At 37.4% G+C, this 17,693-nt stretch overlaps 1 protein-coding gene across 1 annotated transcript in view; it reads left to right on the plus strand.

The window, feature by feature from the left end:
- Positions 1-17,693, plus strand: part of LOC311070543 (stonustoxin subunit alpha-like) — a 110,666-nt gene that overhangs the window by 51,164 nt on the left and 41,809 nt on the right. The gene's annotated exons all lie outside the window — the stretch shown is intronic.

Raw genomic sequence — 17,693 nt, forward strand, 5'->3', positions numbered from 1 at the left:
ACAGTCAGGCGTTTCTGTTTGTGTATGAATGTTTCGGTTTTAGCAAACTGTATTGCTACACTCAGTAAATATCGACTAAAATATGTTGAAATAAAATGTATTTGTATAAGCAACGTATTAAACTGCAAATTAACATTTATATTTCTTATAATAAAAATGAAAGACCTATGTTACAGACATATGAAAGACAACATTTCGTTGATTAGTTTTGGATAGATTATACATTTTTAATGTAAAATATCTGCCACCTCAAATAAGCTTTTGTTTGCCAATATTTGCTTATGTTAAATATAATATGTTTTGTCAAAAATAAAGTTATCAAATAATCAATCAAATCCTTAAATTTGAAATATGTATGATAAAATGTATACTTTAGTTTTTACAAAGAAAGATTATACTTGAATTGTTGTTGTAATTGTAACCTTTTTAATCAAAAAATATATTTACAAGGTAGATGTAAATATACAATATGTGGAAAAATAAAAAAGAAATGAGATGCTTCCAACTGTTGCTCTTGCATTCTTGTGGCTCAGTGACTCACCCGAATGAATGGCTAATTACGTATGCAGGCCCCATTGTCTCCTCAGGTGTGAACCACTAAATATGCATGACCGTTGACGCCCACTCCGCATATGGCCTTTCCAAACAGAAAGTGCTTTGCAAAATTCAAATCAATGTATTGTGTTATGTGAATGATAAGGCAGGGTGATTTTCACTTCATTTTGAAGAAAAAACACTAGGCAATGACATCTTTTAGACAAAAGTCTTATTGGCACATATTTAGAATGTGTTTTATGGCCTTATTTCAGAAACTTTAGTTTTTAGTTTTTTCAATAACCATGCATAAACATTATTCTCTCAAAAATGCAGACATGTACATTCTTGTTGCTCACATTTCATGGTAGCCCTGTTTGTGCTAAATAGTGTGTAATTTTTTTTTGCCATTAATATGTTTATAAGCAACTGAAAAAAGCAAAAATGTCAGGGCATGTCAGAACATCTCAAGGACCCCAAAAACACCTTAGACCCCAGAGGGTTAAATTGGTGCAGCAGAGACTATGATTTGGACTTTTGGTTACTAGTCAAAAGGTATTTAACATTTTGGAGATGTTATCTGACAGAAGATCCGATCCGAATCTGCTTGGGTGTAAGCCATCAGCACGGTAAAGCCTAGGACGCTCCCAAAACAGATTCCAATTATTTACAAAGAGCAGTTTCTGCTCATTGCACCATGACATTAACCATTCATTTAGCGCGAATAATCTACTAAACTTTTCATGACCTAGTCGGTACGTGGGAAGCGGTCCTGACACAATGATCATTATATCAGGCGATGTGCTGCGTACCGTATCGATCAGATTCCTGAAGTCTTTCTTCAGAACCTCCGTCTGGCGCAGTCTGATGTCTGCCCCTCCCGCGTGCAGGACAACAGTTCCGACGCGCTCGTTCAGAATCTCGGGAACGTGAGTAGCGATTTCAGAAACACGAGCACCAGGAAAACAGTGACTATGCACCTTACTTTTATTTAACGTTGCGTGTACGTGTCGAACGATGGAATCGCCGATGATCACAGCATCGCGTTCTGTTTCGCGAAGAGGGGAGAAGCGGTTTTGTGTGGATATCTCGAAAACCGTGAGGGTCGGAGAGAGTTTTCTTGGTCTAGACCTGACTCGCGTCTTCCGCTGCGGAAATATCCAGGCTTCATGTTGGAGCCGGAGTGAACGAGACCATGGCTGATTGCGACCTCGACGCTCGGGACCGATGTTGAGAAACGCATGGAGTAGACGAGGTCGGAGTCAGCGGGTTAGTAACGTTAATCACTGATTTTTGTGCATCGGCGCGTGATGTTTCAAGAGCCAAACGCCGGTCTATCAGCTCAGCTTGTCTCACTAAAAGGTCGTGGATCTGTTTCTCAACAGCTTCAAGCTCAGACTGTACCGCGTGCAGCTCAAATGTGTCCTCACCTGCACCAAAAGGTAGACTACTTACATCTGATATATTCGCCATTTTAACAGATGGACAGTAAGTTAAATTAGCAACGACGCTACCAGTGATGCTATCAATATTAATACTAATTTATGGCTTAAGTCTTGGATGTAATCCGTCTTTTTAGTGGTACGGGTGTGGAGTAGACGCACGATAGGCGAAAAAATGTTTGTTTGTAAGTGAGTGTGGAGAAGACGCGTTCAGCCGTGATCCACGGACGTAACCTATAAGAGTATCCAGCGTTGGATCACTAGGCTTGAGACGCGTCTGCTCAACAGTCCGCGTTGTGACTATGAGGTGAGGAAAAGTAGAAAATGTTCGTTGTAAGTGAGTTTAAAGAGAAATCAAGAATTATAAATCAATCGATGGAGCTCCAAAGACAACAACACGTTCAGACGCGACGCATGACCTCTCCCTCTACACATCTTTTTAAAGAAGTTTTTATGACTTTCGGTACCAGTGTGACAGCTATAATTAACAGCTCATTAGCAAGTGGAATTGTTCCTAGCAGTTTTAAACACGCAATCTTACATCCCTTGTTACAAAGACCTTTTCTGGATCGGGCAATACATGACAACTACAGACCGATCTCCAAACTGCCTTTCATGTCAAAGATTTTGGAAGAGAGTTGTTTATTCCCAGCTCTACTCCTAAATAAATACATTTAACATTTTGGATAGCATTTCTGTCTGGTTTCAGATGTGTTGCACAGCACTGAATCTGCATTATTGAAGGTCACAAATGATATTCTAGTCTCCATGGACTGCATGGTTCGCCTGTTGTCCTAGTTTTGTTAGATCTCAGTGCTGCGTTCGATACAATCGACCATGATAGTCTTTTAAATCGTTTAGAATGTATGGGGGGCATCCAGGATTAAAGGGATCATATTTCCCCAGTTTTGGTATCTCTACACTGGCTCCCGGTGAAATTCAGGGTGGATTTTAAAATTGTGACTTTTGTTTGGTCTCGCACCCAAATATATTAGTGACCTTTTACACTCTTAAGGCAGGCATACACTGTGCGAATTCTGCGCGATTTGAACTGAATGAGTAGATGTAAAGCCAAAGCTCACGTTTTATGTGCTCACACTATATAGTCCGATCATCGAGCTGTGACTTGACTGCTCACACTATACGTGTGAAATATGTGCGATAAACCACCGTGCCGGTTTGCGCCAATAGACCATGATATCATGTATCCAGAGATATTGCCAAAACTAGCATGTAACGTAAACGCATTAGCTCAAATGATATATAGGGAATTTTACTAATTAATCAGGAATATGATTAATTTATATTTGCATATTACAGTTACATTAAATTATCGAAGTTGAAAATAGATCAATTGCATATATGAATAATCAAACACAACGAATTATAATTCCTCATTCATATATCAATGGTTTATTTCAGATCGATTATATGAGATAAACTTTAATGGAATTAATTTAGTTATCGAACAATCTGTTTGTCCCGCAAACAGCCGTAAGATTAACTTATCAACTTCTCAATAAAGTTATCACTTCTTATAATATCAGGAAGAACAGTTTCTGGCCGTGAAACTATTCTCCTGTCCTTATAAAATTTAGGTTACTGAAAAGTAACAAATCGGCTTTGTAGCTTAAGATCGAAACATCTCATTGACTTGGTTATATGAGCATTTAAAACAGAGACAATCAAGCATATAATGGTCATATAATACAAATTCTACAATTTACACGAGTATGCATTTAACAGTACAAACAGTAAAAACAATACAAGACAAAACGGGTAACAGATGAGTGAGAGAGGATGAAAGGGTGAGCGAGAGAAAGTCAAGTCAAGTCAAGTCAACTTTATTTATATAGCGCTTTTCACAATACAGATTGTATCAAAGCAGCTTCACAGTATTAAATAAAATAGTACATCAGTGTTTGTTTCTGGTGTAAAACATCCACGTTTGGTAATGCAGATCAATAGCACTGTTGAATCGATTAATCAAATTAAGTATCCCCAACTGAGCAAGCCAAAGGCAACAGTGGCAAGGAACCGAAAAACTCCATTAGGTGACCTAATGGAGAAAAAAAACCTTGGGAGAACCCAGGCTCAGTCGGGGGCCAGTTCTCCTCTGGCGTTTATGAAGTAGAGACCGGATTTAACTGTAAGATTAAAATATTATATGAATGCCTGGCTGAAGAGATGCGTCTTTAATCTAGTTTTAAACTGGGAGAGCGAATCTGAGCAACGAACAGTATCAGGAAGGCTATTCCAGAGTTTTGGTGCTAAATGTGAAAATGCTCTCCCTCCTTTGGTGGATCTGGATATCCTAGGTATGACCAGAAGCCTCGAATTTAGTGATCTTAAAGAGCGCGATGGATTATAGGGCGATAGAAGATCCGTTAAATAAACTGGAGCTAAGCCGTTTAGGGCTTTATAAGTCAGTAGCAATACCTTGTAATTAATACGGAACTTTATAGGTAACCAATGTAGTGATGATAAAATTGGTGTTATATGGTCAAACTTTCTTGATCTAGTAAGAACTCTAGCGGCGGCATTTTGGACTAACTGTAGCTTGTTTATTGAGGATGCAGGACAACCAGCTAATAAAGCATTACAGTAATCTAGTCTCGAGGTCATGAATGCATGAACTAGCTTTTCTGCATCAGAGACAGATAGCATGTTACGTAATTTAGCAATATTTCTAAGGTGAAAAAATGCTGTTTTTGTAACATATGAAATATGATTTTCAAAAGACAAGTTACAATCTAATATAACACCCAGGTCTTTTACTGTAGAGGATAAAGTAACAGGACACCCTACTATGTTAAAGTTGTATTGTGAGAGGTTTTGTGGGCGGTTTTTTGAACCGATAAGTATTACCTCTGTCTTATCTGGATTTAATAAAAGAAAATTGTGCGTCATCCAATCTTTTATATCTTTAACACACTCTGTCAATTTGGATAATTTAGCGTTTTCATCCGGCCGTGATGAAATATATAGTTGAGTGTCATCAGCATAACAATGGAAACTAATTCCATGTTTCCTTATAATATTTCCAAGTGGCAGCATATATATTGAGAATAATAGAGGGCCTAACACAGATCCTTGCGGCACTCCATAGTTTACTGGAGTTATGATCGATTTTTCTCCGTTTAAATAGACAAAATGGTAGCGGTCAGATAGGTATGATCTGAACCAGCTTAATGCTTGTCCTTGAACACCGGTATAGTTTTGTAGCCGATCTAAGAGTATTGTGTGATCTATAGTATCGAACGCAGCACTAAGATCAAGTAAAACTAGTATTGAGATACAGCCTTGGTCAGAAGCTAAGAGTAAATCATTTGTGATTTTAACGAGCGCAGTTTCAGTGCTATGATGCGGCCTGAACCCAGACTGAAACTTTTCATAGGTGTCATTTTCTTGCAAGAAAGAGCCCAGTTGGGCAGACACAACTTTTTCTAATATTTTGGACATAAAAGGAAGATTTGAAATGGGTCTATAATTTGCTAGGTTATTTGGGTCTAATTGTGGTTTCTTAATGAGTGGTTTTATAACTGCCAATTTAAATGTTCTTGGAACATGACCTAAAGATAAAGACGAGTTAATAATATTGAGGAGAGGCTCTTCCACTATAGGTAACACTTCTTTCAATAGTTTAGTTGGTATGGGATCTAATAAACATGTTGTTGTTTTAGAGGAAATGATAAATTTATTTAACTCTTTTTGTTCTATAGTTGTAAAGCACTGTAATTGTTCTTGCGGGGTGATAATCGAGGCTGAATTATAAGGCGCGATTGAAGATTGAACGTTTACAATTGTGGATCTGATGTTTTCTATTTTCTCAGTGAAAAAATTCATGAAATCATTACTACTAAACTGTAACGGAATATTTTGTTCAGGTGACGCTTGTTTATTTGTTAGTCTAGCCACGGTGTTAAATAAGAACCTAGGATTGTTTTGGTTATTTTCTATTAGTTTGCGGAGATGCTCAGCCCTGGCCGCTTTTAGGGCCTTTTTATAGCGTGACGTACTGTCTTTCCAAGCGATTCTAAAAACCTCTAAATTAGTTTGTTTCCATTTACGCTCTAAATTACGGGTTTCTCTCTTTAGAACACGAGTAGTATTGTTGTACCATGGTGCTTTAATTTTCTCTCTGACCTTTTTTAGTCTCATAGGTGCAACAATATCCCATTTTCCAGAGAGAACGGTGCTCATAGTGCTGGTTAGTTCGTCTAGTTCATCTGTTTGTTTAGGTTCAGGCAGCAGCTGAGACAGATCCGATAAGCAATTTGAAAAATTATCTATGGTGGATGGAAGGATTGTTCTGCCTAATCGATAACGCGGCGCAGCATGATATATTACCGGGGTACGTAATATGCAAGTTACCATGTAATGGTCAGTTACATCATCACTTTGCGGAATGATATCTATATCGGTTGGATCGGTTCCATGTGATATAATTAAATCGAGTGTATGATTAAAACGATGAGTTGGTCCGGTAACGTTTTGCTTAACCCCAAAGGAGTTTAATAAGTCTATAAACGCAGCCCCTAACGTATCATTTTGATTATCTACGTGTATGTTAAAATCTCCAACAATTAATATTTTATCGACATTGACCAATAGATCTGAGAGAAAATTTGCAAATTCTTTTAGGAAATCAGCGTAAGGCCCTGGTGGTCTATATACGGTAGCCAAGGCTAAAGATAATAGGGATGTTTTTCTATCATCTAAGAGCGTAACATTTAGTACAAGTACTTCAAATGAAATAAACTTATAACCCGTTTTCTGAGTAACATTGAGAATATCTCTATAGATAGTTGCAATACCGCCGCCACGACCAATCAGACGGGGCTCGTGCTTATAGGAGTATCCTGATGGAGTAGACTCATTTAGACCGAAATAATCATTTGGTTTAAGCCAGGTTTCAGTAAGGCAAAGTACATCTATGCTATTATCTGTGACTATTTCATTTACAATAACTGCCTTAGGTGTGAGTGATCTAATGTTTAAAAGACCTAGCTTTAGAAATTGTTTTTGTTTACTAATAGCAACATTTTCTGTTTTAATAACAATTAGATTTTTCCTAGATCCTGCAGTAGATTTATTATTTGATCGCACTAAACGAGGAATAGACACAGTTTCTATGCAATGTTCTACACTACTATTTATATCAGTTAATTTGGTGCAGCAGAGACTATGATTTGGACTTTTGGTTACTAGTCAAAAGGTATTTAACATTTTGGAGATGTTATCTGACAGAAGATCCGATCCGAATCTGTTTGGGTGTAAGCCATCAGCACGGTATAGCCTAGGACGCTCCCAAAACAGATTCCAATTATTTACAAAGAGCAGTTTCTGCTCATTGCACCATGACGTTAACCATTCATTTAGCGCGAATAATCTACTAAACTTGTCATGTCCTAGATGGTACGTGGGAAGCGGTCCTGACACAATGATCGTTATATCAGGCGATGTGCTGCTTACTGTATCGATCAGATTCCTGAAGTCTTTCTTCAGAACTTCCGTCTGGCGCAGCCTGATGTCGTTCACTCCCGCGTGCAATACCAAAGTTCCGACGCGCTCGTTATCGTTCAGAATCTCGGGAACGCGAGCAGCGATTTCAGAAACACGAGCACCAGGAAAGCAGTGACTGTGCACCTTATTTTTACCTGATGTAGCATGGACGTGCCGAACAATGGAATCACCGATGATCAAAGCATCGCGTTCTGTTTCGCGAAGAGCGGAGAAGCGGTTTTGTGTGGATAACTCGAAAACCGGGAGGGTCGGAGAGGGTCTTGGTCTAGACCTGACTCGCGTCTTCCGCTGCGGAAATATCCAGGCTTCGTGGTGGCGTGTTGGAGCCGGAGTGAACGAGACCATGGCTGATCGCGACCTTGGCGCTCGGGACCGATGCCGAGTAACGCACGGAGTAGACGAGGTCGGAGTCAGCCGGTTAGTAACATTAATCTCTGATTTGTGAGCATCAGCGCGTGATGTTTCAAGAGCCAAACGCCGGTCTCTCAGCTCGGCCTGTCTCACTAAAAGGTCGTGGATCTGTTTCTCAACAGCTTCCAGCTCAGACTGTACCGCGTGCAGCTCAAATGTGTCCTCACCTGCACCAAAAGGTAGACTACTTGCATCTGATATATTCGCCATTTTAACAGATGGACAGTAAGTTAGCAACGACACTACCAGTGATGCTATCAATTAATACTAATTTCTGACAAGCGTCTTAGATATAATCCGTCTTTTAAGTGGTACGGGTGTAGAGTAGACGCACGATAGGTGAAAAATGTTTGTAAGTGAGTGTTGAGAAGACGCGTTCAGCCGTGATCCCCGGGAGTAACCTATAAGAGTATCCAGCGTAGAATCACTAACAGGCTTGAGACACGTCTGCTCAACAGTCCGCGTTGTAACTATGAGGTTTGAGCAATAGTGCTTCTCAGTGAGGAAAAGTAGAAAATGTTTGTTGTAAGTAAGTTTAAAGAGTAAAATCAAGAATTATAAATCAAATCGATAGAGCTCCAAAGACAACAACGCGTTCAGACGCGACGCATGCGCATTCGACCAGAAAGTGAAAGCAAAATGTGCAATCCAAGAGAGATCACAGTATGGCAGAAATCACAGACCAGGTAACCTTTGAGAGAGACAACAAGAAATCAAATCACATTAAAAGTTCCATAAAACTATACTTGCAAAATGGTTCTCTTTGTTGCTGAAGAACGCAGAGTCGTGCTCGTGCGTGTGTCCTTAAGAGCAGCGTGCATGTTCCGTCGTGTCTTCTGGGGCAAGCAGACTCCCAGGAAGATTTAAAGGTACGTGAAGTTACCAACGAAACAATTCAGAGTTCTCGTGAGGGAGAGGCGAATATGAAAATAAAACTTAGTAAAGAAAATAAAAAGGAGATGAGAGCTCCCTAAAGAGCCATGGAACCGGAAGTTCTCGTGCAGACGGAGTGCTTGTGCGTGCGTCCTTAAGGAAGAGGAGCTGAGCCGCGGGAAATTCAACAGAGTTCTTTTCTTTGAGTTGAAGTTGCCGGCTACGTTCGCTTCACTGAACGTAGGGAGAGTCCAAAGACGAAAATAAAGAAAATACTTAAAGAAAAATAAAAGAGAAATGGAGAAAAGCTCCTAAAGGAGCCATGGATCTTGAAAACCTCTCACAGAAAAAGTGCTCACTGAGAAACTTCGGTGTCAGTCTCTTATGGAGACGATGGGTTCACGCCTACTTCGCGTACGTGAACCAATCACCTTCAGAGATTTCAGAGCGGGAAGAAGTTCCTTTGTCCTGTAGGCAACGTCCACTGGAATGAGTCATGAGGAGATGGGACTGAGCCGTTCGGCTCCAGAAATATGAAACTTGTAAAATAATATACATTACTGCATTCTGCTATCGGAATTCGACTCCGTTAGATTTAAATTCCGATAGGAATTAAATTCCGTTAGAATTTCAAAGATATCACACACGTCATATGAAGATAGGAATACAATACATAGGAATACAAAATTACATAAGACATGCATATTACAAGCATTTTAAGGTTTGTTCCTTCAAATAGATGAGCTGGATGAGCTGCAGCTTGGGAGTCATAAAGTTTATGACCTCGTCCGAGGTCGGGTTACAAGACACTATTGGGGAACATTCTTTCAATAAACACTTAGAATTCAAAACTATACACTAGCAAACCACACCTCTATTATAAAGCAAACTAACCACACATGCATAATGGAATTGTACATATATTAAAAGGATATTTCTATCCTAAGTTACACACAAAGGTTTGTGTGTGTGTGTGTGTATGTATGTGTGTGAGGTGACTTCTCAGTCTGGAATGTCATATATAGAGAGAGCAGGGGGGGTTAGGTTACAAGACCATGATTCTATTTGAGACAGTTACTTAGGAGAAACACTTCCAAGTTACAAATCAGAAAATCATGACTATGGCATGAAAGGGCTAACCAAACATGTAGGCCTTAATATATCATCTTAGGTTCTGAATCATTCTGAATTAAATGTAAGGTAAGTTTTGTGTGTTCGGAATGTCTATTGAAAGTTTCGTTATCTCTTTGGTGCAGAGAGGAAGGAGGTTGGGATTGCACGACTTTGCAAAGCTAAGGGAATGTGTTTTTCTAGTTATCCTCCAAGGTGCAATAAAGTAGTAGTAGTAGTTTATTTCTTCGGTCATTATGAACATTTAAATCTTAGGTCACATGTAATTCAAAGATCCTGTACATAAAACAATAAAAAAAAAAAAAAAAGAAAGAAAAAAAAATGTGTACATTAAAAAGAAAAATACAAAATGTGTACATTAGGAATTTAAATGCTAAATAATGCCTGACCGAAGGGGTTTAGGCTGAAGTCAGGCTTATTTTGCCTAACCCCTTTTACAACTGAGACACTATGTCCAAAGATGACACAATTATACAATTTCTTTTATACCAACGATGGTAACATGTAAGCACAGAACTTAAACTTCAACAATCAAAATTATATTATGCATCCTCTTTCAACATCTTTTCTAATGTTCTTCATTACAAACTTTATTTACAATACAATCTTTATTTATAGAGCACAATTTAAAAACAACCGAAGTTGACCAAAGTGCTTTACACTATATATACTACAAATAAATACACAGTAAGAAAGACACAAATTTATAAAACATAATAACATACAAGCTGTAAACACAGGCGAGGTTCCTAAGGCCAGAAACACAGAGCAATAGTTCAAGGGATGTTAAACGCCAAGGAAAACGGATAGGTTTTAAGAGTTGATTTAAAAACAGACAAGGTTGGGGCAGTTCTGATGTAAAGCGGGAGATCGTTCCATAACTTTGGACCAACAACAGAAAAGGCACGGTCACCTCTGGTTTTTAGTCTTGTCCTAGGCACTTGCAACACATTAGAATTAGTAGATCTGAGTGATCTTGATGGAATGTAAGGCTGTAACAAATCAGTTAAGTACTGTGGGGCCAGACTGTGTAAAGATTTAAAAACAAACATTAAGATTTTGTAATCAATTCTATACTTAACTGGCAACCAATGAAGTGAAATTAAAACCGGCGTAATATTCTCGTATTTGCGCTTTCCTGTGAGAAGCCGGGCTGCTGCATTTTGGACTAACTGCAAGCGAGAAGCACAAAACTGAGAAACACCGACATACAAAGAGTTTCAGTTGTCGAGCCGAGATGTTACAAATGCGTGCATAGCTATTTCAAGCTTCTTTAGAGATAGAAATGGCTTTACTTTTGAAAGAAGATGAATATGGTAAAAACAAGACTTAACCACTGTACTTATCTGATCTTATTGTCAAACAAAACACCCAAATTTCTGACACATGAGGTACTGTACGGTGACAGAGATGTACTATCGAAATCGTATATGCATTGTTCAGTCGGACCAAACACAATGCGTTAGGGTTAGGGTTAGAGGGTTAGGGTTAGGTTAGGTTAGGTTAGGGTCACTGCACATGAGGTACTGTACGGTGACAGAGATGTACTATCGAAATCGTATATGTATTGTTCAGTTGGACCAAACACAATGAATTCAGTTTTACTCTCATTGAGGCTCAAGAAGTTTGTTGCCAGCCAAAGTTTTAGCTCCTCCAGACAATCCAGAATGGGCTTAAAGGCATTCTTATTACCACGCTTTAAAGGAATATAAATCTGAGTATCATCTGCGTACAGATGGAAAGAGACCCCATTTTTACTAAAGATAGACCCCAATGGAAGCAGATAAAGAGAAAACAACGCTGGACCAAGAATCGATCCCTGAGCTACACCAGATCTTAACTGTATCTTGGAAGAGAAATGGGGCCCAATATTGACCACAAACCTCCTATCAATAAGATACGACCTAAACCATTCTAATACTTTGCCCCGTAAACCAACGCAAGTTTCAAGACGAGAAATTAGAACGTTATGGTTGACCAGATCAAAGGCAGAGCTGAGGTCTAACAAAACCAAATCCATAAACTGGCCAGAATCCGTAGTCAACATGACATCATTTAAAACTCGTAATAGGGCTGACTCTGTCAAGTCAAGTCAAGTCAACTTTATTTATATAGCGCTTTTCACAATACAGATTGTATCAAAGCAGCTTCACAGTATTAAATAAAATAGTACATCAGTGTTTGTTTCTAGTGTAAAACATCCATGTTTGATAATGCTGATCAATAGTATTGTTGATTGATTAATTAACTTAAGTATTAATGACTCTGTGCTATGGCAAGATTTAAAACCAGACTGAAACTTTTCGTGAATAGAATTATAAGACAAATATGACTGAAGTTGGTTTAAAGCAGCTTTCTCAAGGATTTTAGATAAAAAAGGCAAATTTGAAATGGGACAGAAGTTAGACAGCAGTGTGGAGTCAAGATTTGTTTTTTTTAAGATGAGGTCTCACTGTAGATAGTTTGAAATCATGGGGAACAGTCCCAGTTCGGAGACACTTATTAATAACTAGAAAAAAAAGTTTGTTGAGACAAACTTTAAGTTGGCTTGAGATAGCCTGACCAGAGAGTTTGAAGAAGTTAAAAGTAGTTAGAAGTTTGAAGTAGTTTGAAGTTTAAAGTAGTTTAGATTGATAAATTAGTTAGAAAGAAAGAATAGTTAGAAAGAAAGAAAAAAGATTAGTTAGAAAGAAAAAGAAAGAAAGATTAGTTAGAAAGAAAGATATATTAGAACGAAAGATTAGTTAGAAAGAAATCAAGAAAGAAAGAAAGATAGAAAAAAAGAAAGATTAGTTAGAAAGAAAGAAAGAAAGAAAGAAAGATAGAAAAAAAGAAAGATTAGTTAGAAAGAAAGAAAGAAAGAAAGAAAGATTAGTTGGAAAGAAAGAAAGAAAGAAAGAAAGAAAGAAAGAAAAAAAAGAAAGATTAGTTGGAAAGAAAGAAAGAAAGAAAGAAAGAAAGAAAGAAAGAAAGAAAGAAAGGTGGATTAGTTAGTTAGAAAGAAAGATGGATTAGTTAAAAAGAAAAAAAAGAAAAATAGATTAGTTAGAATGAAAGAAAGAAAGACTGATTAGTTAGAAAGAAAGATAGATTAGTAAGAGAGAAAGAAAAAAATATTAGAAAGAAACAAAGATTAGTTAGAAAAAAGATAGATAGAAAGAAAGAAAGAAAGAAAGAAAGAAAGAAAGAAAGAAAGAAATAGAATTAGTGGAATATATGGAGTTAGAATATATGGAAAGATAGATTAGTTAGAAATAAAGAGAGAAAGAAAAAAATTAGAAAGAAAGAAAGATTAGTTAGAAAAAAGAAAGAAAGAAAGAAAGAAAGAGAAAGAAAGATGGATTAGTTAGAAAGAAAGATAGATTAGTTAAAAAGAAAGAAAAATAGATAAGTTAGAAAGATAGACAGATTGGTTAGAAAGAAAGAAAGATAAGTTAGTTAGAAAAAATAGATAGATTAGTAAGAAATAAAGAAAGATAGATAAGTTAGTTAGAAAGGTAAATAGATTAGTAAGAAAGAAAGATAGATAAGTTAGTTAGTTAGAAAGATAGATAGATTTATTAAAAAGAAAGAAAGATAGATAAGTTAGTTAGAAAGAGATAGATTAGTAAGAAAGAAAGCTAGATAAGTTAGAAAGATAGATAGATTAGTTATAAAGAAAGAAAGATAGATAGCCTAAATTAGTTATAAAGATAGATAGATTATTAACCCTCTGGAGTCTGAGGTGTTTTCTGGGCCCTGGAGGTGTTCTGACATGCTCTGACATTTGTGCTTTTTTCAGTTATTTATAAACATGTTAATGGCAAAGGTGTAAATTCACTCTATATAGCACAAACAGGGCTACCAAAATATGTGATCACCATGCATGTATATTTTTTTATTTTTAAGAGAATAATGCTTATGCATGGTTATTGAAAAAAATAAAAATGAAAGTTGCTGAAATAAGACCTCAAAACTCATAATAAATATGCATGAATAAGACTTTTGACTAATGGATCTTCTTCCTTCATGTTCTGGCTTTAAAATTATGTGAAAATAGTCTTGCTTTATCGTTCACATAAAACAATACATTGATTTAAATTGATGTAAAACAGGTTTTGCTTGGAAAGCCAATATGCGAGTGGGCGTGAACGAGGAGTGGTTTACACCTTGGAATACAAAATGTCCCACCCATTATGCATAATGACTCTGCATAATTAGCCATTCATTCAGGTGTGACTCTGACTGACTGAGCCACAATGCAAGGACAAAAAATTAGAAGAAGACTTATATTGACCATTTAAGATTTTGCTTACATCTATCTTGTAAATATGTTATGCTATTTTATTAAAAAGGTTACAATTACAACAATAATTAAAATTTCAACAATATTTCAAGTGTACTCTTTCTTTGTAAAAAAAAAATGATTATAGGCCTACATTTTAGGCCTATCTATGTATTCATTAGTTTGAATATAGCCAAAATTGGAACAGCTAACATCTTAGTTGATGACTTTATTTTATATATATAGCCTATAAAAATTGCTAAACAAAAGCTTATTTGATGTGGCAGTATATTCTACAGTAAAAACTGTACTCAAATCTAGTCAACAAAATGTTGTCTTTCATATTTCGCCTGACTGTAACGTTGTTTTTATGAAATATTAGGGCATATAAATGTTAATTTGCAGTTTAAAGGGATAGTTCACCCAAAAATTAAAATTCTATCATTGTTTACTCACCCTCAAGTTGTTCCAAACCTGTATGCGTTTCTTTGTTCTGCTGAACACAAAGGAAGATATTTGGAAGAATGTTTGTAATCAAACAGATCTCGGTCCCCATTGACTACCATAGTATATTTTTTTCCTACTATGGAAGTCAATGGTGACCGAAATCTGTTGATTACAAACATTCTTCCAAATATCTTCCTTTGTGTTCAGCAGAACAAAGAAATTCATACAGGTTTGGAACAACTTGAGGGTGAGTAAATGATGACAGAATTTTCATTTTTGGGTGAACTATCCCTTTAATATGTATTGCTTATACAAATAGCCTACATTTTATTTCAACATATTTCAGTCGATTTTTACTCATCTCAGTATAGTAATACAGTTTGCTAAAACATCATCATTCATTCACACACGCGATTTAAATTTAAACTGTCTTTTTGCGAGCTGTGGTAAACAGCGCGCATCTCTGCCGTTCATTCATCAAAAACAGAAACCCGATTCACGTGAGAAGAAAAAAAACTTACAGTATTCCTCAGCTCGCTCCTCGATATACCCGCACTTCTGAGGTACTTTTTTCATTGTTGTTATTACTCACAGCGCTGCGAGATGGTGTAAACAAGTAATGATCTGAATAAACTGATATGTGGGCGTTCACAGGATTGCGCGGATTGCCTCATTCATTTGCGTTTGAATAGCGCGCGCTCTCCGTAGGCGGAGTCACATTACTTTTGAATTAGTTGTAATGAGGTCGACTGGAATCGCTCTCTTTTAATACAGATTTCACAAGATGAGAATATTTGTTTTTTATATAAGTTACTTCATTTAAAGGAAGAGAATTCAAGCTTCATGCCTGTCTGTCTGTATGCCTGTTTGACTGAGTATTCGCTGAGTTATTGTTAATTTTCGGACGCGTTTCAGAATGGTCTTCACTGGCAGAGAGAAGGCAGAACTCGCATCATGTTTATTTTTCTTTATTTGGCGAAAAGCACAACACTTTGTTTTTATTGTGAGTGTACACAAAAATAATACACACTTAACAGGATAGATTGATGTACAAAACAAGCATATAAGATAAAAATTAATATTTTTATTTTATTATTTTTTTGCACTCATACGGAAAAAAACTAGCCTATCGCGCCGGCGCGATAGCCGACCTCAGGGGGTTAATAACAGATTAGAGCCAACAGTGTCAATAATCTGCTTGAGAAAGCGTGATGGAATAACATCCTGGGAACACATTTTGGATTTCAGACTGGACATAATTCTGATCAAGGTGTTCAGGTTCACAGACTCAAATTCAGACCAAATAGAATCAGATTATGGAACATCAAACAATTTGTATGATGACAGTGACAAAGCAGCTGTTATTTCAGAAATCTTATCAGTAAAGTAAACAGCAAAATTCTCGCATAGAGTGACAGATACCTCAGGAAAAAGATTAACATTTGGATGAAGTGCAGTCTCAATGGCAGAAAATAAAATGTTTGGCTTATAGCTGTTTTGTGTTATTAACTCTGAGAAATATTTATACTTTGCTGCCTTCGCGGCTCGCTGAAAGGCAGAAAGAGAGTCCCGTAGGATTTCATACGAAACTTGTAATTTGTCTTTTTTCCACTTTCGTTCTGCCTTTCTGCAAGCCTTTCTAAGGGAACGAGTAGTATCATTATGCCAAAATACTGAGTTATGCTTACGTTTTTTCGCCTTTAGTGGTGCAATAGAATTTAAGATATTTAAACAGTTATTATTAAAAATACTAAGATGTTCATTGGCATCCAAGCAACAGGTGAAAGAGTTCATAACCTGAGTAGCACTTAAAGGTGCCTTGTGTAATGTCCGTCAAAAAAATCAGTTCATACTCCACATTCCATACCAGATGGGGGCAGTATACCTCCAGAAAGTGAGTTGGTCTACTCTAGAGTAACAACCGAGTAACGGCATAGTCTCTATGCTCCGCCCCTACCTTCACAACCACCCTAGAGCCATAGCCGAAGCCGAGCCCACTCCCAATAGAGGACGTTTTGACTGTAGAGTTGGTTAGTGTCAAGTGATTTTGAATTATGACATCTTCAAGCTACTCCCCTTCACCTTTACCAGTGAATATGTTCATATTCGTTTTGTTCATATTACATTTTTATTGTTAGTTTGAATTACATTAATTTGACAGACAGCATTCACTGATGTTGACCAAGCTAGCGCCAACGTAACCAGAGCTGCCAACTCTCGCGCAAGTCATGTTATAACTTCCCGAAAAAACTACACAAACATATAAAACAAACTTCTAGCGAAATACTAACAGCATCTTACTTACCAATCCAAAAGAAATGTTGCAAGTTCGGAGTAGAACCTCATTTCTTCCGTGTCCAGCAGTTGCCTCCAGCGATGGAAAGCAGTCCCAAGGTTAACTCTAGTTCTGTTCCGTTTTTTATCTGATTGTATTTGTGACTCCGAGCGCGGTTTTTTCCCTGCCGCGGGTGGTTGTGGTGGTGGTAATGGTCTCTTGCCTAGGGCTTCAGACATTTTTCCGCTCTCTTCCCTGAACTGAAACGAAGTAGTGGGCTGTACTTTCCACTTGATTGACATCAGGTTCAAGTACGCCCACAAGCCGTGCGAGTTATTCGTGTATTGCAGGTTGGCTGGTGTTTATGTTGCCCGCATACCGCCTCCCATGGCCGAAACTGGTATTACGACATCTGTCGGGCCGTGGCTAGTAATGCTAAAGCTAATTTAGGTTGATATCTCCGCAGCACTATAACTTGTCATTTTTTTAATGACATCATCGCCCTTATTTCTTCTCATTCTTTTGATGCGTGTAGCTCATTTTTTTGATATTTTTACCTCAATTTTTACACAAGGCACCTTTAATAGTTCATACTTCGAAGAGAATTCTTCACTTGAGCTGACATGCCAGAAATTCATCCGACCATCCGATTGCTGGTCGGGAGAGGTTTATCGCCTCTCATTTCAGCATGTACACTGCACGAACACTGGAAGCTGCACGAAAGCTGAAAATCGTCCCGACCCAAAAAAGAGTCGCACGAGTCAGATTTCGGCTCAAAATTGGACGAAAA

The sequence above is a fragment of the Abramis brama genome (assembly GCF_963993115.1).
Source record: "Abramis brama genome assembly, chromosome: 20".
In the NCBI taxonomy this organism is placed as follows: Eukaryota; Metazoa; Chordata; class Actinopteri; order Cypriniformes; family Leuciscidae; genus Abramis; species Abramis brama.